This window comes from Marmota marmota, unplaced genomic scaffold, assembly GCF_001458135.2.
Source record: "Marmota marmota marmota unplaced genomic scaffold, marMar, whole genome shotgun sequence".
Taxonomy (NCBI): domain Eukaryota; kingdom Metazoa; phylum Chordata; class Mammalia; order Rodentia; family Sciuridae; genus Marmota; species Marmota marmota.
Window position 1 is genome coordinate 10,383,968 of NW_025999869.1, and position 26,212 is coordinate 10,410,179.

Genomic DNA, 26,212 nt, shown 5'->3' on the forward strand with positions numbered 1-26,212 from the left:
TGTGTACCACTTTCATACCATCAGAACTGAAGAATTAGAAATCAAAGGCCATTTGTTGGTGTATGTGTGTGTGTCTCTGTGTGTATTAGCCTACTAATTAAAAGACAAATCTTATCCAAAACAGCCTCACAAAAATACCTAGAATGATGTGTGACCATACGTCTGGGCAACTCATGGCCCAATCAGGTTGGCATGTAAGTTTAACCATCAAGTACCAGGAAAAGAAATTTACCAAATTATGTTGTATGCATGTATAAATATGTAATAACAAATTCTACTGTTATGTATAGTTAAAATTCAGGAATGAAAATTTTAAAAATCCATCAAACGACCTTCCATGGGCTTGCTGAAACTTATATTAAATAGGACTTTCTACCCATCTGTATAAAATCACAGTCACCGTCTGTCTCCATTTCCCTTACTTTTTCTTTAGTTTTTGTTTTCAGACTTATCACCAAATGATATATTATGTGCTCTTTGTTGACTGTCTCTTCCTTTCTACCCGCTAACCAATGCATTTGATTATCATCTCCACCAAGTCAGGAACATTATTTCATTCACTCCTCTCTCAAGTGCCTGGAACAAAAAAGGCAAAACATTTCCTGAATGGATGGCTGAATACCTTCCTTACCTGCCATATTCTCTCAAAGGTAAACTAGCCTGTTCTTTTATCACAAAGAGGAGTAATATTCCCAGAATTTAGTCACCCAGGTGTGAAGATAGAAAATGATCTTCTATAAGGCAACCATTGGTGACATATGGAAATTGCTTTTTGTTTTAGAATATACACAGTATGTGGATTATCCTTATCACACTAAAAAAAAATACATTTCTTTCTCAGCATTCAATGAGACGGTAGCAAAAGCTTTTGATGAGCTTTTAAGAGATTACCTAGTTCAGTGTAATTTGTCAAAACTGTAAAAGCATTGATTTGTATCTTAAAGTTTTTGCTCAACTTTTTAAAAAGAGAAATCTTTCAATGACTCAAATAACAGTTTACACCAAATAGTCCCCAACTGAACATTTGTAATGACTGCATTTCTAGATAAAATAAGCTAGCAGACTGACCAGCTAACAGGGAATAGACAAGATGCCGTTGACTCTGATTTTTGATGATTTCCTTCACAAGCATCTCCTTTCTGGTACTTATTCTTATTTTATAGATTAAAAAATTATTATTTTCTTTTTTTCTTCTACTTGCACTTCTTATTTGATCTTATTCCATTTTTTTCCATTTGTTTGTTTCACCTTGGAAGTAGAATTTTCTGTATTCATTCTACAATACCCTGTTATCTTCATCAATTTTGACTTTATGATACACACATCTAGAAGCTTGTGACTGCAGCCTGTCAGAAGGTAATTCCATAATAAGGAAGAAATTTCTATGGTTCATTTATACAGAAAGTTTCCTAATGAATTTATATATATATATATATACACATATATTGTTCTTAGCATCAGTCTATTATTTTCATAAGCATTTTGGGGAAGGTATATCCACATGTGAAGATTTGATAACATCCTTTATTATGTTCTTAGCAAATGTAGAACTCGATTATTTCAAATCTGTTCAATTAATGCTCTGTTTCTTTTTCACGCTGGTCAGCCAGTCTTTTAAGCTCTTTGCAGAAATAACAGGAGCTTAAACCACATAATGCTTCGTGTTTGAGGAGGGGGTATGCTTTGAAAGGCTCAATTCTCTACGTAAAGTAGTTCTGAAAACTGTTTTCATTTTCTTGATGATAATCCATCAATTTCTACAGTCCTTAAAATAATATAAAGCAGTTAAGCCATGGGGTTTCAAGACTTACCTGCCACTGGAAGTAAGCTTAAGTCCTGTTTGGAAGGCTGTAAAAACATTTTTATACAAAGAAAAATTAATAACCTCAAGCATTTGGGTAAGGACAAAATAATCCACATACACTAATGTTTTCGTTACTTGGAGAGACTTCAAATAGTTTCAAGATAGGCAAAAAGAAACCCAATAACCCAATGATACCTTGAAAGGAAAATTCTAAAAATGAAATTCTTTTCCTTCAGTTACCTTATCCATTCATTTACTGTAAAGATGCTTCCAAAAGAATTAGAATAAAAATGGAGTGTCCCAGGACATGATCCCAAAAGAAACCTCTTGGTTTTATAATTATAAAAATGGTCCAGAAAGCTAAGTGACAGACACAATGCTTATCTTTTTTTTTCAAATATTCATTTTTTAGTTGTAGGTAGACACAATATCTTTATTTCATTTTTATATGGAGCTGAAGTTTGAACCCAGTGCCTCCGATGTGCTAGGGGAACACTCTACCACTGAGCCACAACCCCAGCCCCAGACAATGCGTATCTTATTATCTCTAAGATGTTTCAACAAAAGTTTGTCTTAAGGCAATAATAATCACAAAGCTTTGTTAGCAGAGGCAAAGGTCAGAAGACACAGTCCTGAATTAAATCCAGCTATGAATGAGCTATACATTTTAAAGAGTTGGAAAAAAGGGAGAGAAAAGGGAGGGAGAAAAAGAGGAATATGCAACAGAAACTCTATGTAACCAGCAAAGACTAAACTAATTATTACCTACCACTTTATAGATAAAATTTATTGATCCTTGTTCTGAAGCATAAACTATAATTTTAATTAATTTAATTTTTTTTGTCAATGAACTTTATTTATTTATTTATATGTGGCACTGAGAATCAAATCCAGTGCCTCACACAACTTAGGGAAATGCTCTACCCCTGAACTACAACCCCAGCCCCTATTAAATTTAAAATTTATTTAAAATAAATTTAAAATTCATTTTTATTTCATCAGGAAAGAAACAAACCAGTACACACAGAACTAGAATAAGTGATAGGATAAGTGAAAAACTTCATTACACACACACACACACACACACACACACACACACAGGAATAGGTATTCAATTTAGTGGTTAGCATGCCCAAACCAGTTGTTAAATTTTCAGGAATTTTGTGAGTTAGCTGGTAAACCACTGATAGTTTGCAATCAGATATTTGTAAGAGTGTAGACACTGTGAAAATCAGTAAGCACTATGAGAGTAGGACTTTCGGCAGTTTTGTTTAATGCCAGCATAATAATGATTAAATGTCTTCCTTATATAAATTATGAATGGAAATGGCCTTGCTTAGCTCTCTGTATATTCCCAGTGAAGTTGCTGCCAGCCTTGCTTCTTGTAAGGTGACCATTCAATTTGAGATGGTGTAACCACCACCGTGAACTTCCATTTATATGGTTTTGTTGACTAAAAAATCTTCCTGCTACCAAAAAGCAACACCTTCTTTCTCAGATGAAACAAGGATATTTGGATGATTATTAAGTCAGTAAATGTAAATAAGTGCACCCAGAGGTTTAAGGATAAAAGAAGGAAAACTCAAGGTTGGATTTTGATTGGGAAAAAATCCGCTTCCATGAGAATGCTGATGCCTGGGGTTCAGATTTAAATCACCTACTAGATCAACACATGTCCGAGATGGAAGGTGAAGGTGAAAGGAGTAGTAATAATCAGAAAAGGCGTTTGTCAAAAGCAATTGCAAATCCCCAAAGAATATGCCTGAACGGAGAGAAAAAGGCTTCCTAGAGAAAAACCCAGGGAACACAAAGCCCTCAAAGAAACCACAGACCACAAGGGAAGTCAGCAGACCCCACAAACACAAACTTCAGATAAGAAGCTATCAGGTAAAGCAAGCTTGAAATGAGTGTGTTAAGAAAGGAAAGGGAACACCATGGGTTCTAATCCCAAAGACTAGCTCAAATTATAAAAAATCTCTGAGAAATTAAGAAGAATCAAGCTAAACTTCTGGGGGTGGGGGAATGACTGAAGAGAGATTTAGTAAAATGTGTATGTGAAGAAAGGAGTGAGCATACATAGATAATTGGAAGAAAAGTTCAGAGACATTGATGATACAGTGAGAATTCACGTATTTTCAGTATTATGCAAACAAAAGAATTAAAAATGAGAAAAGTGATATATTAAAAATGGCTACAGTCCAAGAATTTCCCATAACTGAATAAATGCAAGAATCTTAAGATTCAGGAAATATTCAGAATATGATGGAAAAAAAAAAACACAACAAAACCCACAACTAGACACAATGAACATAGAGACAATGAACAGCAATAAGTCCATGGCAAAGAAATAAGTTACTTTATTTATAAAGATAATTACATCTTTAATGAAACTTTAAGTAGCAACGGTGGTGTCTAGAATAAAAAGCTAAGGTGTTGAAAGAAATCATTGATGATCAAAACTCAGTTAAACTTTTACTCTGAAACGAGGGGGCGGAGGATGAAGAATTTTCAGTCAAGAATAAAAGAGACAGTCTTGAGGGAAGTGTCTCTATAAGAACTACCCAAAAGTACATCCATGGAAGAAGTTAATCTCAGAAGGAAGGAATTTCAAATGAGAGGAGCTTGCAGACTGCTGAATTGAAGGAGCATCGACTGTATGTATTAGTCTGTTCAGGTTGCTCTAACAAAACACCATGCATTGGATGGCTATTTTAGACACCTTTTGCATTGCTGTGACCAAAAGACCTGACAAGAACAATCACAGGTGGAAAAGTTTATTTTGACCTCTGAAAATTCTTGCCTTGACTAACACAAGAGCTCTGGGGGACACGGCATACCTAAACCTTAACAGTGGCTTCGCCAACAGACTTTTGGCGAAGATAAGTCTAGAGGTTGAAAGCACCAGCTTGAGAGCCAGTAGGGCTGGTTCCTGGTGGGGCCTCTCTCCTGGTCTTGAAGATGGCCATCTTCTCCTGTCCCACACAGGGCCCTTTTTGTGGTGCGTATGACGGGCACATACATAACTGGGGATACTGATCCCATTGGATTGGAGCCTCACCCTGTGGTTTCATTTAACTGTAGCCAGTTTTATGAAGGACTTATACCCCAGTCACACGGTGGTGTTAGGGCTTCATCCTGTGAACTTGTAGGGGACACAAATCAGTCCATGACCTTATGTTAGAACACAGGTGATTTCCGGTGGGAAGGAAAAACAAGGTAAAAATCAAAATGTCTTCAAACAAATAATATGTAAAAGCTTTCATTTTTGAATCCTCCAGGAAGAGAGGAAGTAAATTGACTTTAGATCTCCTGTTAAATATGCATGTTAAAAGGTAGATGCAGTGTATAAAACTTTCAAACAAAGGAAGAAAAAGAAAACTGTTCAACCTACTAGAAAAAAAAAAAGAAAATATAATCAGAGATAAAAGGACACATTTACATTTACCCTGAACAATCTAGAGAAAATTTTAAAATATTCTTCAGCCTATGGATGATTTCCAAGAAAGTAAGCACTATTTAAGCCAAAAACTCAGGAAAGGCAGGAGCCTAGACAGATAAGCAGAACACTGATGCTCACTTTTGCCTAGAAGGCTTTATGTTTTACATAAGCGGAATCAAGGGAATTTAAGCTTTGTTTTTTTATGGCTACAGGAGACTCAAAGTAAAGAAGAATTGAAACTAGAAAGTGTGGAAGGGATGCCAGAAATCTAAAATCACAATTTTGCAGTTCCAATATACTCGATTCAGACAGGGTTCATCCAGCACACTGGATGAAACATTGACGGAGAACAGGATGCTTCCATCTTGCCAAAGTATCATCCAACCGAGTTGTTCATTTCAAAATATAAAGTAAAATAAAGCAGAAATGAGCCTTAACAAATGCAGAACATGGTGATCACCACTTTTACCAAATGAGGCTTCATATTTACCTACCCTTTTGCTAGGACAGAGCAAGTTCACCCAGTGGAAACACAGTGATGGGTATAAAAGGAAGACTTTCTGCCTGTCACTTCCAAAGGTCAGTATCATTTAAAAGAAAAAAAAAAAGTGCAGGGATCATTACATATTAGAACCAAAGGAGAGGGGGAATGAGAATAGAGCATATTTTGATGATATTAGAGAATAATTGCTTGTTTCTTAGATGTAGGGAAGTGTATTTATTTTTGAAGGATGTACACTATAATACTCAGGAATAAAGTTGTTTAATATCTATCTACAGCTTACTTGCAAATAGTTCAGCATGGATACATTAACATACAGATGAATGAAACAAATATGGCAAAATACTATCAATTGTTAAAGTTAGGAATACAGGCTTTAAATTCACCTCTTCCTAGTCCTATGATCTTCAGAATTTTTAAAAAGTTGCATAAGTATTTAATTTCCTCTTATGTAGAGAGAGGTTTATAATGATAGATGTTTTACAGAATTGTTGAAAGAATGAAATAAGAAGTTTGTATTGATTATCAAGAATACAAGCAACAATAAAGGTTGGCGAGGATGTGGGGGAAAAGGCACACTCATATATTGCTGGTGGGACTTCAAACTGGTGCAACCACTACGGAAAGCAGTATAGAGATTCCTCAGAAAACTTGGAATGGAACCATCATGTGATCCAGCTATCCCACTCCAAAGGACTTAAAATTAGCATACTATAGTGACACTGCCACATCAATATTTATAGAAGATCAATTCACAATAGCTAAATTATAGAACCAGCCTAGGTGTCCTTCAATAGATGAATGAATAAAGAAAATGTGGTATATATACACAATGGAATATTACTCAGCCATGAAGAAAAATAAAATTTTGGCATTTGCCAGGAAATGGATGGAAGTGGAGAACATCATGCTAAGTAAAACAAGCCAATCCTAAAACCCAAAGGCTGAATGTTTTCTCTGATAAGAGGATGCTAACTCACAATGCAGCGGTGGGGCGGGGGGAGTAGAAATGAATAGAAGTTCATTGGATTAGACAAAGGGGAATGAAGGGAAGGGCAGAGGAATGGGGATAGGAAAGATAACAGAATGAATCAGACATTACTTCCCTAAGTTTATATATGAATACACAACCAATGTAATTTCATGTTATGTACAAAGAGGAGAACAGAGAGTTATACACCATTTATGTATAATATGTCAAAATACATTCTACCATAATATTTAACTAAAAAAGAATAAAAAAAATAAGTTTGTATTAGAGTACTTGGATGGTACTGATCCATTTAATTTTACTAATAATGATTATTATTAACACTAATTTTTTATTACTCTATGCACTAACAATAAAAATTGCTAAAGACATTAATTGAAGGCAATTTTATCAATGAAGAAATAAATAACCAACTTATACATATCCAATTAATTCACACATTTCAAAGGTTAAGGTACCAATACTAAATAAGAACAAATGACAATGTTCAATTTCATAAAAACCACAGAAACCAATTAATATATCTTGAGCTTCTGGTATCTGCCAGGAATGCATCACTAGGAATATAACAGTGAACAAATCAGATGAAAATCCTCACCAACCAATACTCCAGCATATAGACACAGGCAAGGACTCTCTCAATAGCATGCCTACAGCTCGGGAAATATTGACAAGAGTTAATAAATGGGGTGACATCAAATTAAATAGCTTCTGTAGAGTAAAGGAAGCAAGTAGGAATGTCAAAAGAAAACCTATACAATGGTGGAAAATCTTTGCTAGCAACTCTTCTCACAGAGGATTAATATCTAGAATATATTAAAAACTCAAAAAACTTCACACCTAAGAAAACAACCCAATTAATAGATGGGCAAGTGAATTAAACAGATACTTCTCAAAAGAAGAAATACAAACGGTCAACAAACATATATACAGAGGTTCAACATCATTAGCAATTAGGAATAATGCATATTAAAACTATAATGAGATTTTATGTCAGACAAGTCAGAATGACAGTCATTAACAAATTCTGGAGAGGGTGTGAAAGAAAAGGAACACTTTTAAACTGTTGCTAGGATTGTAAATTAGTACAAGAATGGTGGAAATCAGTATGGAGGTTTCTCAAAAGGCTAGGCATGGAATCACCATATGACCCTGCTATAGCACTCTTCAGTATTTATCCTAAGGAATTAAAGTCCACTTACTAAGTGAGCCATCCATGCATACCCATGTTTATAGCAGCACAATTCACAATGGCCAAACTATGGAGCCAGCCTAGGTGTCCATCAATGGATGAATGGATAAAGAGACTGTGGTATATACACACAATGGAGTTTTATTCTTCTATAGGGAGGAATGAAATTGTGTCATTTGCAGGAAATGAATGGAACTTGAGAACATTATGTTCAGTGAAATAAGCCAAACTCAGAAAGTCAAGGTTCATGTATTTTTTTCTCACAGGCAGATGCTAAAGAAGAAAAAGGAATGGTGGGGAGATATTATAAATATTGAAGGAAGACAATTAGAATACAGGAAACGAACAGAGAAAGGGATGAGAGAAGGGAAAGGGGAAATACTGGGGTATGATATTGGACAAATTATATTGTCATATTGTATGCTCATATGAATATGTAACAACAAATCCCATTATGATGTACAGCTGTAATGCACCAACAGATAATGTGGAAAAGAAAATCAGTGAATGATTAAAACAAAGAAAAGACAAAACAAAAATCTTTACCCTCAAATAATTTATAGTTTAATGGTAATTCACAGCCCTGCCTCAGTTGTTCTGGAAATGATCCGTCCTCCTCTCATTTCTCTCACACCTGGGTGTGCCGTCTGTTGTTCCTGTCCCCAGGTGCTCCTGACCAATGAGTTGAAGGATGAGGAAGTGTCTAATGCCAAACAACAGGTTGCAGCTTAACCCCAGAAATGGGTTTGTGAGGGACACAAAGAAATGCACTCTTCATGGAGAGCAGGGTGAGAAAGAGGAGGGACGAGCTCTCTCCAGATAACTCCCTCCAGACGACTGAGGTGGGCAGGCAGGAGTCTCTCAGGCCTGAAATGTGGGAGCAGAAGAGGCCAATCCACAGTTCTGCTCTGGAGATGAGACAGTGTTCAATGAAAAGGGAAAGAGCCTGCGAGACTGGTTGAAGTGGAGAAATGAGGCTTTGGGGTGGAGGATGATTCAGTGGAATCTGTGGGCAGATGAGTTTAGTGAGAGGGGGCTTTCTAAGAGTGGGGTAGGGGTCAGGTAAGGACCACCTTCCCTTGACTATAAAAGCCCTAAGAGCTGGGGCTCAGTTCTCATGTTCTCCTCCTTAAATAACCCCCAGAGCACTATTAGTTATAAACAATGTGACTGTCTGTCTAGAACTCTTCTGAGTTCTTTTTATTCTTTATGAATTAAAAAAAAAAATTCTATTCTTCCTTCTCATAAAACCTCAAATAATTGCTAAATGCTCTGCTGTTGATATTCCAGACCATACTCCTCTGCTGAGGACAGGCACAGAATCTCTCGGTTTGCATGAGGTCCATCACATAGGATTCTGCTTCCTGAAGACAGCTCAGATTTTAGCATGTGATCACAGGCTTTCAGAGACTTGACTGCGCTCTCCAGATCAGCCCTAAACCAGGGGCTGAGTCCAGAGACCCTTGACATGGGGAGCAAAAGGAATAGTAATTATTGTATGATTCTCTGCCCCAAAGACACATCTTACCTTCTCTTAATAGTCTGTTTCAAGGACACTGAGTCAGTGTTTGAAATTCTACCCTGAAATTTTCTGACATCCCCAAATTAATCTGTGATCATAGATAGAATCCTTCTGCCGCTTCACCTGTTTCCTTAAAGGAAAATGTTCTCATTTTTCCCCGAGAAGGATATCTTAGAGTTTTGTTTGTGGTAACAGTTGATTCAGAAAAGTAGGAGAAGGAACTGAAAAAAGGGGAGCTCATCTATGCTGAGGATGTGAGTTAGGGTTTCTTTGTCTTGCTTGGGAAGACCTGGGCTCTGACCTCACCTTCTACTCCAGCTGATAAGATGGGCTTGAGGACATGGAATTTACACACAGGACCTGGAAGTTTCTCTGTATTTCCACAAATGGGAAGTGTTGCAGGTTCACTTCTCTGGAGAAATCATAAAAAAAAAGTAAAAAATAAAAAAGGTGGGGGGGGCCTATGTCTTGGCAAATACTTAATTTAAAAATTAATCCACAAGGGGATTAATCTGGAGAAAGTATAGAAAAAGAAGATCCATACACCACACAGGAAAAAATAGATAAAATGAACCATGAGTTGCAGTTTGAGCTCCTCCATGGGGCACTACAGCTGTTCAAGGGGTGAGAGATCCCTCTTCATCTTCCATAGCTCCCACGTGCCTCAGGCAACACCAGGCACTGAGCCTGTGAGCTCTGGTCAGAGATGCAGATCTATATCCTAGAGCCATGGGACAGTGTCCAAGGACCCCCAGGGTACCCAGAGGAGGATGAGGAGAAGATGAGACCCGTCACTCTCCCTGGGTCTTATTCTTTCCCAGCTCTAAGTTTATACCATACCTGTGATTTTCTAATTATTCCTCATATCCAGATATCAACTGCATCTAGCTTTAACCCTTAGTATTCTCAGCGTTGATGCCACCAACTCCATAACCCTGAAAGCATAAAATTTTCCTAGGATTTCTTCTGATATTTCTTAGGGCTCTGTAGTTTCAAAATTTCCCATGTCAGCCCCAGCTATCCCATTCATCTAACCTTGCCACATATCAACCCTGACACAGAGTTTTTCCCCATTTAAAGTTCACCCAAGTAAATCCACTTTCACAAAAACCATGAGTAGTGGTAAAGTCCTATAAGGATGACAAAGTGAGAATGAAAATAATGAAAATATTGAAAAATAATTCATAAAAAATATGAAAAATAATTTCATAATAAAATTTAATAAATTATAATTTTTATCTACCAAATCCTCTTCCAGATTGCTTTATCCTCAAAGTCTCTCAAGACTGCACTCTCTGGCCCAAGCAGTGTCCCCTATTAGTGGTCATTTTGTTCAGGTCCCACCCCCCCCATAATTTCACCCATAATTAGATAGAATAATTTGTCTCTCCACTCTCTCTGCCATCCTGCTAATCTAAACACATTTGGATTGAGAGCCTGGATGAAGCCTTCTTTTTAAGAGCAATTTGAGTTTTATAATGTAATATATTTGCCTTTGGGGGTGTGTGTTATTCCTATGATTACTTAGTCTATAAAGGGTTTTCTCATTTTTATTTTACTGATGTTTCCACACACATGTCAAACACTGGGTCATTTTGTTACTGTGCTATTTTCAATGCCTAATTGTAAAGAATGAGCCTGGGAACAGTACACCCAGATCAGTACCTGTAGGAAAATTAGCCTATCATAGAGAAAAAATAATAGAAAGCAATCACACTTTAAGCAGTCTGACCAATACAAGTCTCTTCTATTGTGGAATAAATAAAGTCTAGAAATTGATTTTTAAATTTTTTGTCACGAGGTTGATCTTTGAAATAATCGGGGGAAAGTTTCAGCTAATGTATTCAGTTGAGGCCTGCTGGTAGCTGAGAAGAAATGATTTCCAGAATGATGTAAGTTGAGATGCTTGCTCAGGAACATCTGGGCCTGAGGACACGGAACTTACGCACGGGACCTGGAAATTTCTCTGTATTTCTACAAATGGGAACGTACAATTTTGCAGGTTCACCTCTCTGGAGAAATCATAAAAACAAAGTAAAAAAGGGCTGGGTCTTGGCAAACACTTAATTTTCCAGATTCAGATTCCCCTACTAATGCAAAAAAAACCAATCACCCACAGCTCTTGACCTCATGAAAGGCTGGAAGGCTCAGGGGTACTTCTGTGAGAAGCACTGCTATTTTCTAACTTTATAAGTTTATATCACTTTTCTGTTTTTATTGAAAACACATTAAGAGTGAGTTTCTGGGCATGGACATTATTTCACTTTTAATGCTTTAGTAGAAGATAGTTTTTACCCTTTATTTAAAAAATTATTTTTAGGTGTGGTTAAAAAAAAACTAATATTTACCACTTTTATCATTTTTATGTGTACCTTTCATGTGTAAAGTGTTCATATTGGTGTGGAACAAACATATAGAATGTCACTACTCTCTATTCACCTTTCCCCAACCCCTGGCAACCAGTATTATACTTTATGAGGTAGACTACTTGAGACACCTCAGAAAAGTAGAATCGCATATTATTTGTCCTTTTGTGACTGGTTTATTTCACTTACTATATTTCCTCATGGTTTATGGGTGTTGTCCATGTGACATATTTCCTTCTTTTTAAAGTCTGAATGATGTTCTATTGCATGTATATATTAATTTCTTTATTGATTGGAAATTCGAGTTCCTTCTACCTCTTAGCTAATGTGCACAATATGGCAGCAAACAAATGTGAACAAATATCTTAGACCCTCATTTCAGTTCTTTTGGATATAAACCCAAAAAGTAGGTTTGCCAGATGGTTTTCTATCTTAATATTTTTGAGAAAACCTCCATATAGTTTTCAGTGCAGCTGTCTTATTTTAGATTCCCACCTATAGTGCTCCAGAACTCTGATTTCTCCACATCTTCTCCACCATTTTTTTTCTTTTCTTTTTCTGTTTTTTTTAAACAGTGTCTATCCCAAGTAGCAGAAGGTGATATTGCATTGTGGTTTTTAATTGCATTTCTCTAATACTTAGTGATATTGAGCATTTTTTTTTCACATGTTTGTTGGTAATTTGTATACCTTCTTTGAAGAGATGCCTGTATAATCCTTTTGTTCATTTTTTTAAGAGTGTTATTCAGGCTTTTGGTCACTGAACCATTTTTTAATATATTCTGAATACTAAGCCCTCATCATATATGATTTGTAAAAACTTCCTTCTATTCTTTCACTATTGGTTGCTACCTCTGAGACACAGAAGTGTTTAATATAATCCTATTTGTCTAGTTGTATTTTTATTGCTCATACACATACTTCTGATGTCATATACAAGAAATTATCAACAAACCCAATGTGTTGAAGCTTTCTCCCTATGCTTTCTATCAGGGGTTTTACAGTTTTCAGTTTTGTGCTTAGATCTTTATTAATTTCGAGTTAATTTCCACTTAAGATAAAAATTACACATCCAATTTATTCTTTTGCATATGGATAACAAATTTTTCTACCACCATTTATGGAAGAGTATCCTTTCTCTGTTGTATGGTCTTGGCCTTTTGCCAAAAATAATTTGACCATGTACATGAGGTCTTAGTTCTAACCTTTCTGTTCTCTTCCACTGGTCTCTATTTCAGACTTCATGATAATGCCACATTGCACATTGCAGTAGTTTTGCAATATGTTTTGAAATCCAGCAAGTCTGAGACTCCCCAATTTCTTCTTTTAAAATATTTTTTTGATTATTTGGATTCCACTGAGATTTCAAATAAATTTTACAATTTTTTTTCTATTTGTGCCCAAAGAAATGTTGATGGGATTTTGATGAATCAATAAACTCTTTTCAGAACATTTAAACATGTCTCACAGTCAGTAAACATGCAGTGTCTTTTCATTTATTTGAATCTTCTTTCATTTCTTATACACTAGTTTCCAGTGTATAAATCTTTCATTTCCCAAATTGTTTATTTCTAAAGTATTTTTATGCTATTATAAATGGGATTTTTTTTCTTAGTTTCTCTTGGAAAATAGCTATTTTGCAAATAAATAAATAAATCTGAATTCCATGTGATTTATGTAACTATCTATGTAATTATCAAAGACCAGACTCAACAGTCCAAGAACAAGTGGTTTATTTGGGAGGGGACCATGAGAAGCACTGTCAGAGGAGTGGAAATGAGAAGTGTCCATGTCTTACAGAAGTTAAACACAGAAGGGAAATGTACACTGTTCTGTCAATTCACTGGGTTTTAGTCCCCACTGAGATGAAGCTGGGAGTCAGCGTGGACCCAATTCTCAGAGCATCTCACACCCACCAGAGAGACCATGGCCTTACTTAGTCCCTAAAAGGATTAATTTTGCAGCCTCTCCAGGCTGCACTGAGCCTGGGGAGAGCAGATGTGGGCTGCTGGAGAGACTTCACAGGCAGGGGGAAGCCAGCATTTTGCTTAACAATCACACTGCCTCTTTAGTGGTGGCAAGAATCTTCCCAAGAACATCAAATACCTTGAAGCTTTGTAAGGTAGTAGTGCACTAACTTCTGCTGTTCCCAAGCTTCAAATACCTCTCCTTTCTCTGGGCCCTGATTGATCTACTGGTGATTGCTGTACCTAGTAAGAACTTTCAAAACTGTCTCTGGAAGGGGAATAAGGCCAGATACAGAACAGATGCTTCTTAGATGTGGCTGGAGTAGATTCCGCTTTTATTTGCCTACATTCTCAGGTTTTGAAAACATCCTAAATTTGTATTTGGGGAGCTACCTCCATGCTCCCCATACATACTCTCAGACCACATGAGTCAGGATATTAACATGCAGTTTAATTCAGATATTGAAATAAAAGAAAAAAAATCAACTAGCGCAAGCATCAGCAAAATTTCCTATAAAATATCAGCTAGTAAATATTCCCGACTTTGTAAACCAACAGGCAAAATGAAAGACATTATGTAAATAATTATATAACAATAGAAAAACGTTCTACACATTTTTATTGACAAAGTTCAAAATATAATAGTTGAGCTTATTTTTTTAATAGAGGTCTAGCAATGTCATAAATAAATTATTTTCTCCTTTCATTAGGGTAGGTATAATATGTTACTTAAATGGTATTAAAAATTAATATTCCTTATGGTCAAAATCAGCTGGAAATGTTTATCGGTTAATGGTCATCTGTAATGAGATTTTCTCTTTCATTTTTTAAAATGTATTTTCAGACAGATAGGTATTACCAAGTACATTAATTCATGAACATATAATTTTATTGCATCTCTTCATCATTTGGAAAGCATTTATAAATTCTATTAAATTCTTCTCTTTGATATTTATCTTTGGCATGTCATAATGTAGATTAATACTTAAAGATTATGTGGATGCTCAATTGTACAGTTACATGAATTTTCAAATGTGAAAATTCCCTTTTTGCTTATTTCGAGGGCTAAAAATACCACTCGGATTGTATTTTGAGTTTGGAAAATAAATCCCCTACAAATGTGTTTGGGATTGGCAATTTCCTTATTTTAACTTTTAATAGAACAGGAAGTATGTGTGGAAGCTTGGCATTATTGTGATCTAAGCACAATAAATAAGTTTGTAGTAGTATAAATTTCATATAAAAATGCTGTTTTGCCTTGCAACTTTTAGGTTTAATTCATTATACAACATTACCAAGTATTCAATTAAAAATGAAATTAACGACCAAAGCATGCCATATTCCATAATAAAAGTTGCAATTTTTTTGCTGTTTAGAAAATCTTCAATCTTTGACATAAGATCAATTACATTAAAACTTTAGATTAAGTCATCGGATTTCTGTGATACGACAAGTTGGGATATTCAGCAAGCAACTGTTCACAAAACTGATAATGATTAAGTCCAGAGACTGAATGGCATTTACCATTTAGACTTCCGATTTAATAACACAAGATAAATTCGGTATTTTCTGTAAAGAACCAGTCAATTAATAATAAAAATGAATAACCATGGTCTTAAAAATATCTCACATTTTTCAAGCATTCTAAATTTGTCTAATAAACTTATTTCTGCTACAAAATATATTTCCATCACTTTCATTTTTAACACATCTTAGAAGATTCCACTTCAAATTCTACTTCATGAGTTCCCTTAAATTCATTAAAAAAAATAATTCTTGCTTGCAAGTGTTCCACATAACTTGGGCCTGACTTATCAAATAAAAAACTAAGCAGTATGCAAAACAGTCAAGTCACTAATAACTAAAAATATCCATTCAAAGCCTTGCTTTTAATTTGACTTTTGGTATTGTTCCAGATATCATCAATTCTCCAAGAAGATGTTCCTCCAAAAGTCTGTCATAAGTGAGTTTATTTTTCCTAAACATATTTCTTTGGTTGTCACAATCAAACATGACTTAATTACCTCATCATCAGTAGGTAAATATTCTTGCTTAGTCATAAACTTAATCATTTGAAATTAGACTTTGCTTGTACCTTCATCTTCAGTTTACCTTTTTTGAAGAAATTCTGTTGAGATGGTCTCTCTTAAAATTTTCTGATTTTACTATTTTCTGATGATTGCTTTCCTGTGCATTGGTAATATTTGAATATGTGCTGATTCTGATAATCTTACTATATGTTGCAGTTTTTTAATGTTTGTACAGCGGCACTGAATAAGAAAAACAATGTTTTAACGTAAAACTCAATTATAAAATAATTCATACTCCATCATGCCTTAAAAGTGTGGCATTCTGTATGAGATTCCTTTGGCTGCTGTAACAAATTACCATACATGTAATAGCTTAGAATAATACACTTTTTTTATACTTATGGGAGTCATAGTCTTATTGAACTAATCCAAGACAGTAGCAGAGTCAGTTTCTATTGGAGGCTTCAAGAGACAACCTGTTCTACCCTAAACCATTTACACCGAAATCATTGAGTCTGGAGCCCAGATGTTAGTATTTAATGCATGCCTGATCATTTTAATGTAAAACCAGGTTTGAGAACCACCGAATAAGAGCAAAAGTATTATATCCTGTTCTCTCATTCTGGGACTTATTCAGTCAAGCCAGTTTAGAGCTTTCAAACTGAAAACAAAACTAAACTAAAAACAAATGAACATACAGTAAACTAGTATTTATCTAGAATATTTAGAAATTTCTCATTTTCATTCAAGCAGAATTTTTAAATCACCTACTATTTTTTATACACTATATTTGATTAGATAGTTACATATAATTACAATTTGTTTAGTTAATTCTCATTTGACCTGTGCATAATTCCTATTATATTAATAGCTACGTTTGCCTAGGTGGCTGATTTTGTGTCATGCATGCTCCATGAAGTTTTCAGTAAATTCCTATAGCAACATATGATTGTGTATATGTATGCACAGTTTTATTAGCTCTAGGATACACATGATGATGCTGAGGATAGATGGAGTTAGTCACTTCTCCATGGTTTCCTGACTAAAAATTTGTAAAGGATGGAATTTGAACTAAGATTCCAAAGCAAAACTCTAACACTGTTAACCTGCTCGATCATATGATAGACTATCACTCATACTGAATATAACATTTTGAATATTATAAAGCACCTTAGGTTCATACAGTGCTTTAGGCTCAACTCTGAACAATAATTATCATTATTCATTGGGAGACTATATGTATGAGTTTGCTTGGAATACAATTGGTTCATGCCTACTGTCTGGGGAAAATATATTAGCAGACACACTAACCTTTCAAAATGTCCTGGTTTGGAGAATAAATTATATAGTCAACAGGTTTTGAAAGATTATACCCAAGTATAGTGCTTATAGAATATAGGCAGTCAAACTTTCTTTTGTTGTTGTTTAAAAAATAGATAAATTAAGACAATAACTTATTGTCTGTGGCCTGACAAGCTTTTTTTTATTTCAGGAAAGCTATCCACAGTAGTGTGTTTCTTTTTCACATGCAGTTCTCAAAAAATTTCAGTTTAAGAACAATAAGTACTTGAACATTCAGAATAATAAAGTATTGCAATTAACACAGAAAAATTGCTTTACTTAATACGGCTACTATCCATGAAATAAAAGTTATTGACTAGCATTAAATTTTAAACATGATTTATTTTAGAATCATTTTGCCCTTTGGCTAGACTTATGCTGTTCTTAGAATTTCCCCATGTGAAACCACAGATTTAAAACCATCTCTTTCCTCTAGGGGCCAAAGAGACAAGTCAGTGGAGATGCAAGGTTTTCACTCAGCTATGGCTTTCTGTCCTGGACCATACCTCATACTTCCATTCCCACCTTATTGTGTGAAAATGGGGTCAGGTCGAGGTATGAGTTCACCAATATAAGCAAAAGATATCTGCTATTAGTTACTTTAGTCACTCCTTATAATTTATCTTAGATGCTATTGGATCATTTGTTTAAAAAAATCACAAAAAAGTCTCATCAATGTATTCCTTTTAAAATTATAAGTAGGTTATGGTGGAAGGGAAATTGTATGTATCTATGTTTGTTCATGTTGTAGTTGTTTGTTATGCAATGAAATAAGCATATTTCAGAGTTCCAAGGGAGTCATCGATGCAAACATTTTCCCCATATTACATCTCTCCTAAAAAAAATATCCGCACTCTCATTTGACTTGCATTTTCTACCCTGTGACTACTGTTACATATATATTAAAAAGTAATAGAAAATCATTCCCAATTGAAAAAAAAATACAAAAAGATAATGTTTCTCTCGTCACTTCTGATTAGCTCTAATCTGTCCCTCCAGAAGGTGAGGACATGACATTGAACATTGAGTCTCTATTCAGAAAGCTGATCCTTAATAGTGCTGAGGGGAAAAAAGGATTCTTTTGATCTTGTATTTTAATCTTAAATTTTAATTTGCACCATAAAATTTTAATAACTGTCCTCTAGGTTTCAAAGTGAATAGAATTAAGTATTTTGCCCTCGCTGCACATTATACATGTAACTTCAGATTCTTTTGTATCTGCAAGAGCTTTGAAGACTGCTTATTAAATTAGTAATGACCACCAGTAAAGGGCTGTCAACCTTTCTGTACATTTGTGAGCCTTGACCACATATCAAAAATAGATGCTGAACTCCTTTATGTTCACAAGCATAATATAATGGTATGAACGTGATTAATAAACTCCATGTTTTACGTGGAATTGTAAATAATCATATCTCTTGCTTTTCCAGGCTCTGTATACTATGTACAAATGAATCAATATATAACCAATTGATTATTCTTTGGCTGATAAGATTCTAACAATACAAAATATAAAGTCTCTCCCTATCTGTGAGGAGTATGTACCACAGTCACTAATGGACACCTGAAGTCATGAATAGTACCAAACTCTTTGTATACTGTTTTTCTTATACATATGTACCTATAATAACGTTTTATTTGTAAAGTAGGTACAGAAAGAGACAAAAATAACAATTAATGATACAATAGAACAATTACAATAATACACTGTCAATAAAGTTTTATGAGTGTGGCTTTCTATCTTAAAATGGGTTACTTCACCTCAAACACTCTGACACAAGAGTTGATATGATAACAAAGGAAGCTAGTAAGTTACTAACAGGTGAGTAGTGTATACAACATGGATACATTGGACAAAAAGATAATTCAAATCCCAGATAGGACAGAGAGGTATGGCACGAGATTTCATCATACGACTGAGAAGGTGTGCAAGTTGCAACTCACAAATTATTTCTGGAATTTCTCATTTAATATTTTTAAGACTAGAGTTGATTGCATGTAACTGAAACTGTAAGAAGTGAAACTATATCAATTGAGGGATTAAAGTAGTATCTCTTCTGAGTAGCATAGCCCTATTCCAATTAAATTCCAATTTAAATTAATGTTCCTAAACATTATATCAGTATCTAAGCCTCTTTAGGTGGGGAATTTCACATTTCTTTTTTTAACCTAAAGATTAAGATTTAAAATTAATGAATGAATGTTTTAGACATTATGCCTTATATCCCTTCAGTCCATGTAATGGAAGGTAAGTCTGAGTGTATATATTTCCAGTTCAATTTGGAAGCACACACTAAAAACACATAACTGCATCAAATTTGGGCAATAGGTTTATATTTTCCTAAGAAAGTATATTTTTGTTCACTCATTCAAGCAAGAAAAATACACTGCCCCCATGCTATATGTTATTCACTGTATTAGGAGCTGAGGGGATAAAAATGTTATAAGACAAAGGGTTTTGTCCAGTGATCCAATATTCCCCAGGAAAGATTAACATGGAATCAAAGATTGACACCCAAGTTTGTTATGTGAAGAACAAGACCACAGAGCCAAGGTGACCGAGGAGGTACAAATGAGAAGGAGCTCACCTGGCAGATAGTGGAGCAAGGGCACCCTAAGTAAGTAAAAGACATAGAACATGGAATGTGGGGGTCACCAGAGTGTTTCTGAGTTATTGGCTACTGCTAGAAGACAAGTGGGAGAAATAGGAGATGAAGTCAGGATTCTCTGGGTGTTTGTCTGTGTCTGTGGGCACTTGCCCATCTATATGGGTAAGTTAGATTTTAATTGCAGAGAACCAGAATGGCTAAACTATTTATAAACATTTCAAACACAATCACATTGGGGGGGGGATAAGATATTAGTATTATATCCCTTTTCTACCCTCAATGTGCCACTCTTCCTAACATACATATAAACTGATATATAACTGATCCATAATAAGGTATCTACTAATAATATGGTAAAATAAAAATTATAAGACTCAAGTTCTTATTAACATGATGATTGACACTAATAATTGATTGAACAAATTGCCTGGTATATTTTATTTTTAGAGTTATGATTTGCATGTAGTAAAATTAGGTCTTTTCAGTGTAAGGTTCTATGAGTTAGAAAAACATGTACAGCTGTATGGCTATGAGAACAAACCCTAACAACATTCCTATTTTCAAAACTTCTCTTGTGACCTTTGTAACCACTCCCATCCCCACTATTCCCCAACCTGTAGCCAGTGGCAACAATTGGTGTTTGACCAGTAGCCTTGCTTTCACCAGAATGTAACATAATTGGAATCATACTTTGTAGTGCTTTGATTCTAGCTTCTTTCATTTAGCTTAATGCATGTGAGATTTTCTACAAAAGATTTAACATAAATTCATACATCAAGAGTTCCTTCTTTTCAATTGCTGAGTATTTTTTCCACTGTATTGTTGTACCACAGTGTTTGTTTTACCCATTTCAATGCATTGGGTTTATTTCCAGATATTGTTATTTTTTTAAAATCCACTGCTAAAAACACCACCTAAAAGTTTGAGGATAAATATGTTTTCATTTTTTTAGGTAATTATTTTGTGGTAAGAATGCTGAGCCATAAAGTCAGCATGATTTTAACTGATCAACTGACAATTTTCCAAAGTGGCTAAATCATTTTTAATTCTCATTTTAATTCTCAGCAAAGTTGGTGAGTTTTAATTATCCTACATTCTAACCATCATTAGGACCTGTCAGAATGGGATTGGCAAGGCCATTTCATCAGACACGTAGTGTCATACTATGGTTTTAATTTGTATTTCTAATCCTGTACTAATGATTACTGATGTTGAACATCTTTGTATGTCCATTTTGCCATCCACACATTTTTTGGGGTAAAGTTACTGTTGGAAATCTCTGCTAATAATTTTTAAATCTATATATAAAAACTGAACATAGTTATGGGGAACCATGTGCATGTTGTGTAATATTCCAATCAGGGTAAGCACATTATCTCCTCAAACATCTATTATCTCTTTGTGGTGAAAACATTTAAAAATTCTTTCCTCTGTTATAACTTCCTTGTTCAATGTAGCTCTCACCACAATAGCCAAGAAATCAAAACCTAAGAGACTATCAACTGATGAAGAGAAGTAAAAAAAGGTCTGTATACATAGTGACATACTATTTGGCTATAAAAAAGGAGGAAATTCTCTCATTTGTGACAATATGGATGATACTTGAGGTCATTATGTTAAGTGAAAAAAGTCAGGCATAGGAAGACAAATGTCATATGATCTCTCTCATATATGTCTGTATTTCTAAATAAGCTCTTTTGTTCAAAACCTGTCCATATCTTTAAAAGAGCTGTTTCTCTATTATTGTGCTTCGAAAGTCCTTCACATGTTCTCAATAAAAGTCTCCTTTTCCACATATGTAGTATACAAAGATTTCTCTCAGCCCATAGATGTTTACTTAAGTGTCTTTCATAAAGAAAGGTTTCTTATTTCGACAAAATACAATTTAACATTTTTTTCTTTCATAATTGTGTTTTGATGCCATATCTAAGAAAGATTTGCCCAACTCAAGATAACAAATATTTTACCCTATATTTTCTTATGAAAGTTTCAGAGTTTAAAAGTTTTTAATTGGCCAGCAAACTAGGATTGTTTTCAAACTACTTAATATACTTTTTAAAAATGAAACTAAGAAAATGATGGAACTCATGAATACTGAAGTTCTATGAAGCAAGCTACCCAAAATACACATGGAGCATAAGAACCCCCAAATAAATGCTTGAAGACATTGGGAGAAAGAGGCTTCACAGAACCTGAAGTCTCCATAGTCACATGATACCCCAGGCACCCGATTTTGCTAAACCATTATTTCCAAGTACTTGAGCCACCTTTCTATTAGAAATACTAGGGTCTCTAGAGGACTGGGGTTGTGGCTCAGCAATAGAGCGCTTGCCTAGCATATGTGAGGCACTGCCTTCGATTCTCAGCACCACATAAAATAAATAAAGGTCCACCAACAACTAATAAAATCTTAAAAAAAGAAATACTAGAGAAGATTTTTTTTTTTTTACAATTCGATGGCTTAAGTTGAAGCTGGCACATTACCCAGGAAAACAGTGGACAGGAGGCTACGATGCAGGGTGGACAGATCCATTAGGAGGCAACATGCATCTCAGAACCCAGGATGAACCAAGAACAGCTTTTCACAGCCCTGTGCACAGAACCTGCAAGGTGATGCCGTGTTTTCGCTTTGACTCACTTTACACACACACCTGTAACAGAGTCTCTCAAGGAGCACTCAACTGGAAGGAAGTTTCCAGATTTAGAGCTTTTGTTCTGAAGCCACAGTTTTTGATAGTTTAACTGTCCTTATCCAAATCCTCAGCCAGCTCCTGTCTGCACACCATGTTCTTTTGTGTGGTTAAGGACATAATTCATACAAAAATAATCTCCCTCTGTCACGTGCTGTAATTCTTCTATAATTTAGATTGTAATTAAAACCAAATAAGGAAACATGCAGATGAATAACTTTGTTAAGTCACCCCTCCCCCCAGAATTTTTTTTTTATTAATAAAGCCTAAAATGGATTCAGAAAATGGTTTTGTGCATTTTGATACTAAACCGCAATTGTGTCTGTGTGTGTGTGTTCCCTGAAAAGCTCTCACACAGAGCATTTTAATTTTCCATGGTATTGCTATATTGACCTCTGAGACCTTGCAAAGTAAAGTATTTATGATCCTGGGCTTTTTTATGGTATTGTTTCAATATTTTTGTAACATTTGTATTTCTTGCTGATGTTTTTGGCATTAAAAATCACTCAAGCTGTGCTGAAATATAATGGTATTCACTGAACCATACCATGGCAGGATAATTCAGTTCAGTGAGGTTATTCTAGCTCATCATGTACACAAAGGATTGAAAGAAATTGTAGAAGATTCTCAGTTCTCTGCATTGTGCCTTTTTTTTCACACTCTCTAATAACTTGACGTAGAAAAACCTTGACTTGAATATAGAAATATCTAGCTTTAAGTCTTTGGAGAAAACCAAAGGGATAATACAACAGCCCAAGGTATAAGGAAACCAAGTAGTGGTGATCTGTTGTTCTGGATCACTAATATCCTTTACCTGTGACCCAGAGAAAAATCAAATCTCAATAAAGAGTGAGCTTTCACTCCTAATATCACCATATCCACATGAAAGTCCCCAAAATGATGTAGTCTTAAACCTGACTGGAGTAATACAATGTACTATTACAGATACAAACCAGGGTGATTCAACTCCACATATTTAATGGATTCCTACTTATAGACATCCTAATACCAGAGTTTCACTGCTGTGTTTGTGCTATTTTCTATTTATCCTGCATTTCCTATGCCAAGAATAGACTGCCTGATATGTTAACTACATAATAGCACCCAATATTATTTGACCTTTGTTCTATTTTCTCTTTTCTTGGCTGACCACTCAAGTTTGGCCTTGATTATACCTTATAAACACCTAAGGGATAAAGTATGGTCAAAACACTAATATTTACATGGATTACATGTCTATTCTTCAATTACATGGGCAAATATATCCTGAACTACAAATAATTAAGAAAGAACTTAAATGAATCAGCCTGATAAAAGTCCAAGGCTCCTACTGAAGATAAAAGCAGATATTGGAGATTTTTCTGTGTGTAGGTAAGTACAAGGAAATATTATTGCAATATTCAAATCAAAAGAATGCTTAACCCTACTAGCTCTGGACTCAGACACTCCTGGGTCAATGGAGTTACTGCTATTTAGTTGCTTGGTGACTTTGGGCGAGCTACTTACTTTCTCTAAAGCTCAACTGCGTCATCTACATAGTAGGATGTTGTCAGGTCAGTTGCCATAGCACAGATTATAAAATAATACAGATTAAAACAAATAGACGTTTACTTCTCACTCAGAATAACCCTGAGAATCACACTCTAATATCACAAACACATATGCTCAGCTAAAGCCAAAAGAATCTATCCCTTGACCTCAACCCAAATTTCCAATTTGCATAAATGTGAACAAAAATAAATTGTTTCAACCACTAAATTTTGGTGTGGTTTGCTCGGTATCAAATGACAAAGGAAAAGGATCGATCATCTCACTTTTAAGAATGCGACCCAGCATCTGTACCTATCACTTCTGCTCTTGTGTTATTGATAAGAATGTAGCACGGCCATCCTAACTGGGAGGCAAGTCATAAGCATGCTGGTTGGCCACATGTGGTCCTGTGACTAAATTCCTATTACTAAAGGAAATAGAAGAATCTATATTTGGATGCAACTAGTGGTCTCTGTGGCCTCTGACTCTTTGGGTGGTTGTGACCATAAAGTGGGAAGTAAGTGTAAAGGTCTTGGCATAACAGCTGGACCCACAAAGGGCACCAAAATATTTGCTGTCATTTATGTTCAGAATCAAGAAGAGTCAACATTCATTTAAAGAGTCACCAAGAATAGTCAGAAGTACCCAATTCTCTGTACCTATCTGTGGCTTGTGGAGTCTCCCAAACTATAGTCAAGAACCTTTGGAAGAAAACCTACGGAGAGAACAGAGTAGAGCTGGAGCATTGTGCCCTGATGCGATGCAAGCCAACCCTCAGAGTCATTAGAGAAGATTCCCGAGGGTGATGGCATTGAACCAGGGGACAGGACAAAAGGACATCCTTTCAACCCTATCTTCTGTCATGGTATGATAAGTGTGTCACTGGGAAACTCAAAAATCAGGAGTGGAGGTGGATTTCTTTTTTTTCCTTTTTTTGGTCTATTTTTTGGTACTAGAGTTTGTTAAATAAATATTCTTGAAGAAGCAGGATCTAGTAAACTCTCTTTGGTATTGAAGAGAGAAGGCATAGGGGGAAAAAAGTTGCCCATTTCCTATAGCCAATTTATGTGTCTTTCCCAGTGTTAAAGTACAAGCAAGGAAAGACAAGAGAAGAATAGGAGACGGGCTATGGGAAATTGACAGAAAAGAAATGTGAAAAGACAGCTTGGAAAACAGGTTGGTGGATATGTATAATGCCCCCCAATAAAAGATGACCACTGCTTACCACCCAGGTAGATATCACCTAACAGTAATGCAAATCTAAGTCGGCAGTCATTGAACAAGCCTCAGTCGGGAGCACATGTTGCCCTGTATTTTGAAATCTGATGTTTCAAGTTATCCCCTAGACTACTGGATGGCCTTGCATTTGGAAAACAGTTATTACTGTAGAAATCCATGTGAATCATCTCTCTCTTTCCCGAGTTGCTACCAATTCAGAATTTGCTATTACAAGTCAAATCCTGAAACCACCTGAGAAAGTATAACTTTGCAGGACCCTGGATGGAGGAAAGATTACATAATCAATAACTAAAGTGACACACGCACAAAAGAAAGAGACAGGAGTGAGAGGCAGGGCAGGTGTGGGCCATCTTGTGAGTGGCAGCATTTACAGGATATGTCCAATTGAGACGCAAAGAAGGGCTCAAGGTCAACAACAACTAGAAAAACAACCATAAGAAAGAGTGCTTTGTCAGGAGTCACCGATAGGTAAAGCCTGAAAGCTGACAGCGGGGTGCTCAAAGGTGAGCCAGAGAATCCAAATGACTTCCCAAAGGAGAAAGAATTCAACAGTGGGAGAAGGACCATCAACCAGGATGGCAGCATTACAGCAGCACCTTGGGAAACACTGCTTTTATCCCAATTTATTAAGCAACAAACACCTGAACCACACATAGTAGTTATAAATTGTGTGCATGTGCACGCGTGAGTGCATTTTGAGGACTAAATCCAGGGTCTTGCTTATGCTAATCATGTGTGAGCTGCCTACCCCTAAACCCATAATAGTTATTTTTATTTTATTTTTTTTTTAATTTTTTATTGTTGGTTGTTCAAAACATTACATAGTTCTTGATATATCATATTTCACACTTTGATTCAAGTGGGTTATGAACTCCCATTTTTACCCCATATACAGATTGCAGAATCACATCAGTTACACATCCATTGATTTACATATTGCCATACTAGTGTCTGTTGTATTCTGCTGCCTTTCCTATCCTCTACTATCCCC